The sequence below is a fragment of the Tursiops truncatus genome, chromosome 5, assembly GCF_011762595.2.
Source record: "Tursiops truncatus isolate mTurTru1 chromosome 5, mTurTru1.mat.Y, whole genome shotgun sequence".
NCBI classification, from domain to species: Eukaryota; Metazoa; Chordata; class Mammalia; order Artiodactyla; family Delphinidae; genus Tursiops; species Tursiops truncatus.
In genome coordinates this window covers 75,942,157-75,956,401 of record NC_047038.1, presented here as the reverse complement: position 1 = coordinate 75,956,401, position 14,245 = coordinate 75,942,157, and positions in this window count along the sequence as shown.

The following is a 14,245-nucleotide window of genomic DNA, read 5'->3' as shown; positions in this document are numbered from 1 at the left end:
GGAGAGTGTGTAGTGAAAAGAACATGGCTTTGGGGGATGGGCTAAATGTGAATTTGAATTCTGATTCCAAGACTTACTTGAGCTTCTGTTTTCTTATCTGGAAAAGGGGGATAATGCTCAACCCATGGAGCTGCTGTGAGGAAACTGCTCAGCACAGCACTTGGCACATGGAAACCACTGAAATAGTAGCTACTGTTACTTAAGTACCCCTCTTAAGGAGGAAGAAACTGAGGCCTGCAGAGGCAAACCAACTTGCCCAAGGTTATAGAATACATGCAAAACAGTCTGGACTAGAAGCCTGGTCTCCAAATTCCCAGACCTCTGTTCTTAAATGGAATAGAGGCAATGAAGTGGGAAGTTGTATAACATAAATGTACCACAATTACATTATATCCTGTAGTTATTTTTGGCTTAAAAGTTTTATAAAAGTGGTATATGATTTTCGGAAAGTTAAAAAAACTACACAGAGGGCTTCCCTGGTGGTGCAGTGGTTAAGACTCCGCCTGCCAATGCAGGGGACACGGGTTCGAGCCCTGGTCTGGGAAGATCCCACATACTGTGGAGCAGCTAAGCCCGCGTGCCACAGCTTCTCAACCCTGCGAGTTTAGAGCCCATGCTCCGCAACAAGAAAAGCCACCGCAATGAGAAGCCTGTGCACTGCAATGAAGAATAGCCCCCACTCGCCTCAACCAGAGAAAGCCCATGCGCAGCAACGAAGACCCAACGCAGCCAAAAATAAATAAATAAATTTATTTTAAAAAATATATACAGAAATATATTTAAAAAATGAAAGTCTTTCCCATACTAGCCTCCAGAGGTAACCAATATTAACCTTTTGGAACACAGTCTCCGTAAGTATGTGGTGTATATAAAATCACACACAGAAACACACCCCTGCCCTATAAACTTGCTTCTCTCCTTATATTTGTTTTTTACGTCAATATATGTAGTTTGTTCTTTTTAAAAGCTACACTTAAAAGTATTTTATTGTGCCATAAGTTACCCAGCTCTATTGATCTGTAGTCAGATATTAGGAGTCTCGTGGCTGAAACTGGAAGAATCCCAATTCAAACTAGCCTTAGGTAAGGAGGAAATTGGCCCATTTAGTCATATTTGCAGAAGAGTGGGGGGACGGGGGGGGGGGCGCGTTAGCCTCAGAGGGTGCCTGGGACCAGGGCCTCTAACCCATCAGGACTCCCTGTCTCTTCGTGTCTCATCTCTGTTTATTTCAGCATAAACAGCTTCCTTTATAGACTAGCTTTACCCCCTGTGTGGGAGGCAGAATTGGCCGCTCCAGATCGTATCCTAGCAGTTTCCTGACCTGACAGGAGATGACTCTTTTGTAACAGCTCCAGGTGAAAAAGTCTGCCTGAGTCACAGCCCCACTGCCTCACTACCTGAAAAGAAAATGACCCTTTTCTGGGCCAAGACAAATCGGTTCATGCTGGATCACACACCCACCCTTCAGGCCAATTGCTGTAGTCACAGGAAGTACGGTGATATGTGATTGGTTCAGCTGAGATGAGCACTTGGGTGCAATGTTCCCAGAGGGAAAAATTCAAGAAGACAAAATATCAGTAGATGTTAACTATAGGCTGCTTACAGTTTTTAATGATTATAAAACTATTTCAGAGAATATCCTTATAAATACATTCTTGGCACTTGAATGTATATATGTATATATACACATGATGAAAATAACTTAAAAATATTTAGAATAAAATTATGCTCATGTAGCATACACTAATCACCTGTTTTGCCCAGCAGCTCTTCCTTCTTCTGCTCCAAAAAAGCACTGTTTCTGCTTCCCACTCTCCTTCTCCACTCCACTCCAGACTTCTGGCTGAATGGAGCTGCCGCCTTCTTACAAGATCCTGTATCCCTGACCCTGGTGATAGGTTGAAGGGTGAGCACCTGGTCCAAATTAGACCAGTCATGACCAGTAATAATTCCCCCTACCCTGGTCACAGAGGTTGGTCTGCAGTGGGTTTCTGACCATTCAGAGTCCTCCCTCAGAGAAGAGCCCTTTTCCTTTTAGGTGGTGGGATTGAGAGTCTTTTTCACTGAAAGCTGCTGGAAGCCATGTACCCTCACTACAAAGAAAGACTGCAGTAGGAGAGCATGAGGCCAATATGCCACGGAGAGCAGAGACCCGAGACCCAGAGAGTCTTGGTGGAGCTCAGCATTCCGGTTCCAGGCCATAGGGTCCCTGGGGCGCCCCAGTTGTCTACCCTGCCACAGTTTATGCTTAGTTGGTCAGCTTTTCCTTTGATTCTGTGAACTGGCATGCTGTCCATTCAATATCCCCCACAACACATTTTTTGTTTGTTTTTAGCAGTTTAAGTTGGGTTTTCATCACATAAACTCGGCTACTAATAAATTCAAGCAATTCAGAAATGTGTGAGGTGAAAGAGTTTCCCTGTTCTAGTCCCATTCTCCTCTCCTAAGCAAACAATCATTGCCTACTACAGTGAGCTTGGAAGACTTTTATGCTCAGGAAAAAACTGATAAAATGGTATTTCAAAAAGAAACTCATTTGTGTAAACTTGTATTATAAGGATTTTATTGCAGTACTGCTTTTATGACACTGAACTATCAATACTTCTGTGTTTTCTGTACAAACTTCTATTATAAAACATATACACAATCTACAGATTCAATGCAATCCCTATCAAACTACCACTGGCACTTTTCACAGAACTAGAACAAAAAGTTTCACAATCTGTATGGAAACACAAAAGACCCTGAATAGCCAAAGCAATCTTCAGAACAAAAAACAGAGCTGGAGGAATCAGGCTCCCTGACTTCAGACTATACTACAAAGCTACAGTAATCAAGACAGTAGGGTACTGGCACAAAAACAGAAATATAGATCAATGGAATAGGATAGAAAGCCCAGAGATTAACCCACGCACATATGGTCACCTTATCTTTGATAAAGGAGGCAGGAGTGTACAGGGGAGAAAGGACAGCCTCTTCAATAAGTGGTGCTGGGAAAACTGGACAGGTACATGTAAAAGCATGAAATTAGATCACTCCCTAATACCATACACAAAAATAAGCTCAAAATGGATGAAAGACCTAAATGTAAGACCAGAAACTATCAAACTCTTAGAGGAAAACATAGGCAGAACACTCTATGACATAAATCACAGCAAGATCCTTTTTGACCCACCTCCTAGAGAAATGGAAATAAAAACAAAAATAAACAAATGGGACCTAATGAAACTTCAAAGCTTTTGCACAGCAAAGGAAACCATAAACAAGACCAAAAGACAACCCTCAGGATGGGAGAAAATATTTGTAAATGAAGCAATTGACAAAGGATTAATCTCCAAAATTTATAAGCAGCTCATACAGCTCAATAACAAAGAAACAAATAACCCAATCCAAAAATGGGCAGAAGACCTAAATAGACATTTCTCCAAAGAAGATATACAGACTGACAACAAACACATGAAAGAATGCTCAACATCATTAATCATTAGAGAAATGCAAATCAAAACTACAATGAGATATCATCTCACACCAGTCAGAATGGCCATCATCAAAAAATCTAGAAAGAATAAATGCTGGAGAGGGTGTGGAGAAAAGGGAACCCTCTTGCACTGCTGATGGGAATGTGAATTGGTACAGCCACTATGGAGAACAGTATGGAGGTTCCTTAAAAATCTACAAATAGAACTACCATATGAGCCAGCAATCCCACTACTGGGCATATACCCTGAGAAAACCATAATTCAAAAAGAGTCATGTACCAAAATATTCATTGAAGCTCTATTTACAATAGCCGGAGATGGAAACAACCTAAATGTCCATCATTGGATGAATGGATAAAGAAGATGTGGCACATATATACAATGGAATATTACTCAGCCATAAAAAGAAACAAAATTGAGCTATTTGTAATGAGGTGGGTAGACCTAGAGTCTGTCATACAGAGTGAAGTAAGTCAGAAAGAGAAAGACAAATACCATAAGCTAACACATATATATGGAATTTAAGAAAAAAAAAATGTCATGAAGAACCTTGGGGTAAGACAGGAATAAAGACACAGACCTACTAGAGAATGGACTTGAGGATATGGGGAGGGGGAAGGGTAAGCTGTGACAAAGCGAGAGAGAGTCATGGACATAAATACACTACCAAATGTAAGGTAGATAGCTAGTGGGAAGCAGCCGCATAGCACAGGGAGATCAGCTCGGTGCTTTGTGACCGCCTGGAGGGGTGGGATAGGGAGGGTGGGAGGGAGGGAGACGCAAGAGAGAAGAGATATGGGAACATATGTATATGTATAACTGATTCACTTTGTTATAAAGCAGAAACCCACACACCATTGTAAAGCAATTATACTCCAATAAAGATGTAAAAAAAAAATATATATATATATATACACATATATATTCTGTAAACTTGTTCTCCCTTGTTTGTTTTCATGTTAATATATGTAGCTTCCTCCTTTTAAGAGCTACATAGCATTTCATTATATCATTGTGTCATAATTTATCTAGTTTTTATTGATCTATATTTGGATTGTTTATGAGAACTCCCTTGGTTGAAAGTTGAAAATCCCAACTGAAACTAGTCTAAGCTAAAGAGAGAATTGTGTAATTGGATCCTGGATATAGCAGAGTGACTAAGTACGTGAGCTCAAAGTCAGGTATCTGTGTTCATTACGCAAGTTACAATTTGACCCAGTTTCCTCACCTGGAAAGTGAGGATGATAATAGTAGTTATTTCATAGGGTTGTTGTGAGATGTAAATAAGATATATGTAAGGAGCTCAGAACACCTGAAATGTTGGCTATATTATACAAAACTATACTTTTAAGAAAAAACCCCGCTGTTTTTTGGCTTTATCCCTGATCCTATAACAATATATCATGATATTTTCCCAAGTCTGTACTTCATTTTATTTTTATTTATTTATTTATTTATTTATTTGCAGTACGCGGGCCTCTTACTGTTGTGGCCTCTCCCGTTGCGGAGCACAGGCTCCGGATGCGCAGGCTCAGCGGCCATGGCTCACGGGCCCAGCCGCTCTGCGGGATGTGGGATCTTGCCGGACCAGGGCACGAACCTGTGTCCCCTGCATCGGCAGGCAGACTCTCAACCACTGCGCCACCAGGGAAGCCCTGTACTTCATTTTAAAGAGAACAGTATTGTATTCTATTATATGGACATACAATTACCTATTATGCAATACTCTAGTGATGGACATTTCAGTTACTTTTCATTTTCCACCATCACAGCTAATGTTGCACATATATGTGTGTGTGTATATATATATATATATATATATATATATCCTTTTTTATTTGTGCAAGCACTCTGTAGGATAAATTCAAAAGACTGGAATCACTTGTTAGAAGATAAAAAAATTTAAAATATTGAAAGAAACTGCAAAATTTCTTTCTGAAAAGGTTGTGCCTAATTACATACTCCCTGTGGTGAACTAGTGCCTAGTCTTTTCATTTTGTGCAATGGAAGCCGTGCTGCCCAAATATGCTCACTCAGAGTTGTACTGAAAACTCAGATTTATATCCGTACTTTGTTGAAGAAGTCTCTTTTTTTACCCTCTTAAAAAGGTTCTCATTATAAAAGTGATATGTAATCATTAGAGTCATCCAAAGTAAGTGGAGAAAAGAATGCCCACCAGTCCATGGAGAGTTCTGAAATAGAAGATCCCAGAGGACAGAGTTCTCGCCAGTCCTGCTCATCATGGTATCTTCAGTGCCTGGGACAATGCCTAGCACAGTGCATATTTGTTGATTAAAGGAAGAAAAAAATAGCCCAGGAGGCTTCACAAAATAATAACAAAACCACTAACCTCCCTGAATTCCTTCCTTCCCCCGCAAACTGGCAAACAAATACACAACCCACACACCACAAAGGAAACAAGGTTCTGACTCTCGGCCAACAGTGAACTGCAATTTTTTCCTTCATTACTCTGAAAAAGCGAATGAGACTGAATGTCCAGATGATCTTGAACAAACTCTTGGAGCATATCTCAAACTTGGTTTAGGTCTTTTGTTAAGTATCCAGTTTATATCTGATTATTCCCTCAATTATGCCATGAACATTTGTGGATATCTATTATGTACTGAGCACTGGGTCTACAGTGAGGAATGAAACATAGCCCTGTTCATGCAGAGCCTATAGGATCATACCCTTAAGTTTCTCTGAAAAGCAAACAACTCTCACTTCTGGAAACTAAAAACCTGATGTCTGCTATAGACTATAAATTCCATGAGGCTAGAACACTTACCTGTCATCTTCTCTACTATATTCCTAGCTTGACGTACAGCAGGTGTTTAATATCTATTTGTGGGCTGGCTAGCTTAAGTCAGTTCTGTTGGCTTCTGTATTCTATGGCCAGATTTAGGAAGGTAAGAGTATTCTGAACAGCAGGAGAGTCTGAAATTCAGGCGGTAAAGCAGGTTGCAACAGTCAGAAAGAAATCACTCTCATTCAACCTCCAGGGACAGCCGCTTCCTCACCAGGTGCGGGACGTGGCTCACCTGGCCATGAGTCTTGACATTAAGTGATCTACATCCTAGTTTATTGGAATATTTGATCAACAGTATTTATTTTTAAGAAAGCACTATTTATTTATCTTTTTTTTAAGGTATAAAGTTATTTTGATACACTGGGTTTTGTTTTGTTTTTCTTGGCTAAACCAAACACTTTTTCTGTCTGTGAAGCCCAAGTATGAAATACATATTCCTAGAGTTTGAACTAGTACAGACTGAAGTATAACTGGACCAATGTCCTTTACAGATGTGTAAACTGAGGAGCAACTGGGTTGAGAGTTGCCCAAAATGGCATTGTCTCTCTGGATCTGATCAGTAGACATCAAGTTGGTAATTACCGCTAATCACTGGTTCGGCATTAGCTTTCAGTTTTGTAATTTCCTCTTCTCCCTTTAGAAATTGGCAAGGATGGCAGAAAGCTGGAGTAGATAGATGAGAGGTAAAACTAACAAATTTCCTTGGAGCATGAGGAATTCTTTCCAATAGTCTCTATCACAGTGAAGGTGTTCAACTGAGATGGTAAGAGAAAGCACAGGCCAGGAGGATTAGAGCTGTGAACCTGACACAGGTACTTGTGGCCTTGGTTGGCTTTCTGCATCCTCAGCTCTGATGAACTGCAGCTTGAGAAACGTGGGCCCCATCTTTTGCTCTGCCTTCACATGCCCTAGAGTAGAGCACCCTATGTTACTACTTTTATAAAAAGCTGGTGAAGTAGATCTCTCTGGACCCTTCAGATCATCTCCATAGATGAGTCTAAAATGCAAATCCCACTAAAATATATGGGATAAATATTTTCCACCATGAATTAGATTTGAATATTACATATTTCAAAGAATAAAAGTAGATTTAAAACGTAGAGCACCAAAAATAGGGCACCGATTAATCATGTTAACATATAGAAATGTATAATAACAGTGATCAGAGGCCTTGAGGTATTATACTTATTTAATATTCAGCAGACTTTTTTGTGAAATTAAGTTTATACAGTATTAATTTGTATGTATGCATAGTAATGGCCATTTGCAATCACCAATAACTGGATCATTTAAATGACCAAAGTACATAATTCCCCATAATTCTGTAAAGGCTGTCTTTACATAAGGAAGTTCTGTTTTTTTCTGTGTTGAAAGTGGTAATATGTTAATATACATTTTTTTAAAGTGATACACAAGAAGTAGGTGGACTGTGGAATTTCTTCCTATAGAAAAAAGTTAAAGTGATCTGTGGATCAAAAAGATTGAGAACTCTTGTTACAGGGCTCCTTTCCCCTGTTGCTCCCCAAACCCCCAATCGGGATTGATCCTGACCCACACTGAAATATTCTCTTAGTCACAGGGTCTCAAAGGAAAATAAAGGATCAGATAAAGAAGCTAAAGATATGTTTCACTTCCTCCCAGCTCATTCCTGTTCTTGTCCACAGACTGTCTCTGACACCATCCCCCATATTTATATTATATTGTATACACAACTAGATGACACAGACAAGATATAGAAGGAAAGTAATTTAGAGACACAAACGACTCATTCTTATCTCCTCCTGTAATGCCCAGATCCAAGCCTTTGTTTCTACATTCTCCATAGTTGGGGGAAGCAACATATCTACATGACATTTAGAAATATGACCAATCACATCTGAAAGCACATCTGAAATCACATCTGAAGCATTTGCCAATGACTGGATCATTTACACTGCTAAATTACCATAACTCTCACAGGCTATCTTTAGAGCAAGGAGTTTCATTCTTCTGTCTTGAAATTGAGATAATATTCAATTTAATGTATCTAATAATTGCATTCACTATAGTAATCTTAATCCATAGAACTGAAATTACAGGCAAAGTTTATGAAGTTCTATGATCTAAAATGCCACCCTTTACATTTTAAATTTTGTGAAAAAAAAAGGCAACTGTTTCTTAGTACTCTAGCATATTCAAAAGTTGATTTTCTTATTGTAGAGATCATGTTTATACATTTATGATAAAATTAGATTCCATAGTTCTGTGGCTTTTTTTTCTGTCTCCAAGTAAAATCAGGTTTCCTTATATGGAGAAATAAAAAAATTAAGGAGGAAATACATCAAAAATTAACAAAATTAAATAATTTTACACAAATTTTTCTTCAAGGAGTATACACTACTTTTATAATTATGATAAAATATGCCTTTTAAAATTCGTTTTCTTAAAAGAAGGAAGAAATATTACATATTAAAAAGCCATGAGATGAAAGGAAATTTTATTTGAACCAACAAATCTAAGGGCCAGAAAGAGCCCACCAATAATCTTTTACAGACTTTTGCCAAGTGTTCTCCCCGTCACGGAATAATTCCTGGCCAGTGCTGAGCCACAAGGGGGCAGCGGCTCCCTGGGAACTGGCACTTGCCGGCAAATCATGCAGCTCAGCCTGAAACCAGCTCAGTCATGTGTCTCTAGTGCATGGCCACTGGCCTGGGAGAGTCACATTTCACTTGCAAACTGCTTTTAAAGACTCCTGCTTTGATTCTTTGAAGACACTGTTTCTATGAATAACACCGAATGAATGGTCCAGTTGGAGCTCATGCGGGGTCAAGGACCTAGGTGAAATGCTGACAAATAAACCGTTTTACCCTCTGGAGTAGGGGTCAGGCAAATGCTCTCAGTTTGTGGCTGGAAAGGGTGGAATTTGAAAAGCTGCCAGAGGAGGAGGGTGCAAGATTAGGTGACCTGAGCAAAAAGCTCTGGCCCGACAGGCCTTAGAGAAGACTGCTCTTCCGCGGTGGGCAGGTTTATGAAGAAGCTTCCAACCTTTCTTCTCTAGGTTTTCTGCCTCCTGTCCCTCTCTGGTTCAACGTCTTTCATGCTGACAAAAACTTCTGCCCTAGTAACCATATCCATTAATTCAGAAAATCCATAATATCCAATATTAGCTTGGCTATTTACAGTTTCCAAAGTCTTTCCTACTTTATAAACCACTTTCATGTATGTTTATCACCCACTATTTGAAATGCTTTGACTTTTGACCCTGACTTAAATTAACTTTTTTTTTTTTTTTTTGCGGTACGTGGGCCTCTCACTGTTGTGGCCTCTCCCGTTGCGGAGCACAGGCTCCGGATGCGCAGGCTCAGCAGCCACGGCTCACGGGCCCAGCCACTCCGCAGCATGTGGGATCTTCCTGGACCAGGGCACGAACCCATGTCCCCTGCATCGGCAGGCGGACTCTCAACCACTGCACCACCAGGGAAGCCCAAATTAACTTTTTTTTTAACTGGAAATAGAGTCCATATACTGACCAAATATAAAAAAACCAGTGAAAGGTTGGGGACCAAGTGCTAAGGACATTGAATTGGCCTGGCAACACAGACCAAGCTGCAGGGTAAACAGTGTGATGTGGGCAGAATGGAAGTGTTAGATTCTGGGGTATGGAGCTCAGGAACGCATTCCTTTCTGAAAAGGAAGGGCAAGGTGGCACTGTAGAAACATTTGCCACTCAAAGACTTTCACAGGCATCCATGCACGTGAAATTGACAATGAATAGTTGTGAGACAGATGACCCTAACTTGCAATGTCATATGTTAGTCTTTGGAGGAGTGAAGAAATCCTTTGTTTGTCATAAGGTTGATTTATTAGGAAAATAAATCATAAGTTGCAACATCTAGGCCATGGAGAAGAATATCACAAAAGAAGCATGTGTTACATAGTTTTTAGGGCTGTGTTGCTTTACATACTTAATATACATATAATTGGAATTTTTTGACCTTCGAGAAGGTATCATTCATCTCTGCCTTGGCAGAGATGACGGGAAGACTGGGATCTCCATCTGTTGGTACATGACCTCTCCCTCCATGTGGTCTCTTCAGTAGGGTAGCCTGACTTATGTGGTGACTCAGGGCTTCCAAAAGTTCAAACATAGAAGATTCCAGGCCTTCTTTAGCCTTAGCTGCAACTTTCTGTGAATCTATTTAAAATTCTATCAAGTGGGTTACATATTAGAGTTTCAAGCTGTGATCAGCAGTATGGAAGACAGATCCATGGCAGAGCTAGGAGTAGGAAGAAAGTTTTTTGTTTTGTTTTTCGGTACGCGGGCCTCTCACAGTTGTGGCCTCTCCCATTGTGGAGCACGGGCTCCGGACGCGCAGGCCCAGCGGCCATGGCTCACAGGTCCAGCCGCTCCACGGCATGTGGGATCTTCCCGGACCGGGGCACAAACCTGTGTCCCCTGCATCGGCAGGCGAACTCTCAACCACTGCGCCACCAGGGAAGCCCGGAAGAAAGTTTTTTTATACACAGTATCACTTATCAGCTAGCCTATCTCATATGACTCATTTTTAAAAATGAAATTGAAATGCAATCTATACATGCAAAATCTAGTGTAGAGCTTGAATTTACACACATACACGCGCGCACACACACACACACCCATCTTCTTTACCACCTGAAGGTATTCATCATTCTAACTGCTATCACTTAGATTTTGTTGACTGGTTCATTTTTATTTATATTCATCAGCACTTTCAGTGCTAGCTTGGGAAAGAAAAAGAAAACAACTCTATTAATATTGCTGCTTGTGAGAACTCTCAAAGCAAGAAAGAAATCAACCTAAGCAGTGGCACTCTTTCTAAAAGGAATCAGGTCTTCTTGCTACGGAAGACCTGCTTTCAGTGAGGCTGAGTGAACAGTGAAGCAGCTCTGATGGCCCAAGCCCTGCGCACCAGGCTTTCACATGCAGTATTTGATTCCACTGCTTTCCATTGCTGGCTGGTGACCACTATGTCTATGCCACATTAAATTTACCACTCAGCTTTTTTTTTTTTTTAATGCACCAGTGTAAAAGGCTGATTGTACAGCTTCCCCTCACTGTGTCACTGTAGGATAAGTCCAGAATTAGGATGGGCTCCAGTAACAGCGTTGATCAGCTTCTCAATGACGTCCTCAAGAACTCAGGCTCTTTCCACTCCTCCACTCCATTGTCCTTAGCTTCACCTAAGGTCGATTTTCCTTAGAGTTGTAAGTTACCTGCCCAAGTTACCAGGGCTACAGTGCTTCCTTGTTGAGGCATACCTGGAGACAGAGGTGGTACAAAAGGGGGTTGGGGATGTCCTGGAAGCCATTAGGTATGAGACACCAAGTTAAAGGTACAGGAGGATGCAGATGGTACCTTAGTGAGCGCAGCAAAGTCCCTTGATCTTTTGATATCGCCTGTCATCTTCACAGCTGCAGAGATACAGAGCATCTTGTCTGGGGCCTGAAATGTCTGCTCTTCCCAGTACTTTGGAACAAGGAAGAAAGCTTAATAGTAACATAATTGCTGGGGCTGTATTTATTTGAGCTAACTAGGGGCTTTCCACTCATTGTTTTTTTTATTTTATTTAATTGAAGTATAGTTGATTTACAATGTTGTTAATTTCTGCCGTACAGCAAAGTGATTCAGTTACATACATACACACACACACACACACACATACACACACTTTTTTAAATATTCTTTTCCAGTATGATTTACCTCAGGATACTGAATATAGTTCCCTGTGCTGTACAGTAGGACCTTGTTGTTTATCCGTTCTATATGTAATAGTTTGCATCTAAGCTAACTAAGCTTCTCATTCTTGAATATTTTAAATCCAAAGGGGCAGAAATGATGCTAATGGGAATCCTCCATTCTTTAAAGTTCCTGCAGCTCACTCATTCACAGGTGCACCTGACTGTGCACAGGATCTATAGCCAGGAAATGCCAGGCAGGGCTGCTTTATTCTCTAAGGGGAAAGGTAACTGCCAGAGTCAAGGGTCCTGAGGCCGGGACTGTGCCCCACCTTTGCTGGGTGATAGGCACCTACGACTGACATCAGTCAGGGTCCTGCCACAGACAGATGCCACACCAACAGAGGTCCATGGAGGAAGAGGGTTTAATATAAGGCTATTTACAAGGTGTGGGTAGGGTTAAGGAAACAAATGAGGAATGCTGAGACCCCTCAGGGCTAGAACACCCCCTACCCCAGGTCTAAAGAGACAGGGGGAGGGAGTAGTTACAAAGCTCAGAGACAACAACTGAGAAGAGGCACTGAACAGCTGGGTCCTTCAGTGGAGGAATGCAGCCAATCTGAAGCCCAGCTGGAAGGGAGCCAGGGCACTAAATACCCCAACCCTTCTCTTCTCCCTCCTCTATCTTCTGCTGTTGCCTCCCATTTTCCTAACCCAACTCAAAGAGAGAGCACCAGGGATCCTTGTTGAGAAAGTGGATCTGGTGGGAAAAAATGGAAAATACCCAGCACACAACCCTTTCATTCATCATTGCACAACTGGTGTCTGCCCAAGGAGGGGACTTTCTACCCACTGGGCGAAAGGAAACAAAGAAAAAATTAAGTACCAGTGGTACCTCTTGAGAATGCCAACCCAGGCTCCCACATACGGTCAAAGTGGATTTAACCTATTTTCTTTTCTGCCTCTGAACCCCCCTGGGTCCCAGCACTGTTCATCACATAGTAGTCGTGCATGCAGGTTTCACAAAACAATTCTATTCTATTTCTGGGGGCTACTAGGGTGCCACTGATCATCATCACCGTTGCCCAGCCCATATGTCTAATTGTGAGGGCCATTTTAGATTTCAGCTGAAAGTCTATCTCGGGGAAGCTTTCAAGTTAACCCAGGCAACACTGATAAAGATCTTAAGAAAAGGTGGTGAACACTCCCACCCAGTCACTGAATACACAAGCCATGATTAAGGTGTTTACCTATAGTGCAGACAAAAGAAATGGCATCACTTTGAGCAAAGTGGTGAATAAGGGCATATGAGGCCTGTTACCTACAAATTTCTCTCCATCCCTGCATCATGAAGAAGTGGACTTACCCCCCCTTGAAGCAATTGCTGGTGCTTGAAATCTCAGACTGGAAAAGATCCTGTCCTCAGAAATGCAAAGATCCTGTCTTCATGTAAAATTTTAATAATTTGTTCATCATGAATTTTTTGCATTAATTCTGATTTGTTAGATTAGTAACGTATTATTCATCTTGATTGCTGAGTTTTTTGGCCACCACTTACTTGCCTCACTCTAATCCTGGCCCTGCAAGGGCCTTGCTTTATGAAACTTTCTGGTGAAGTTTCTTTGGAGAGCTTACCTATTGCATTGTGACTAGGAATTGGTTTAGAAATTTTTCATATAACTTTTCAGGAATATAGCTAGTTTATAACAGAAGTTACAATTCTTTTTTTTTTTTTTTCTTGGTGTTTTGGAGCCCGTAGGTGCAACCAAATACCTCCAGTACCACAGGGTGGGTCTCCAACTCCAGGGCTATCACTGCTTCTCCCCCAGCTCTAAAACTTTGCCCAAGCCAATGGGCATTCTTTATACTGACCAGAACTTTGTTTAACCCTGGGTGGGAATTAAAGTTATGTAAAAACAAACAACATTTTAAAGTTTCCCTATTTTACTTTCATCCTGGCCTTTGGTTATTCAAAGTGCCTTTTTAACAAACTCTGACAGAAATTGATACTGCAGTAAGCTAAAGCCGAAAACAAACAACCATATAGGAGAAAAAAAAAGAGCACCTAGGTTCAGCCAGAGCAGAATGAACAGACTCCCAGGAAGTAAAACCCAGTTCTTTGCACTAAACTCACCCACCTCCACATCTTATCACTGAAAGTCAAATCCTGGCAGTTAGCCCTTGAACCCCCATCCCAAGCTTTCCACTGCAACAGTCTTTCCTAATTCAGTGCTAAACCCAAGGCTCCAGAGATGCCAGATTT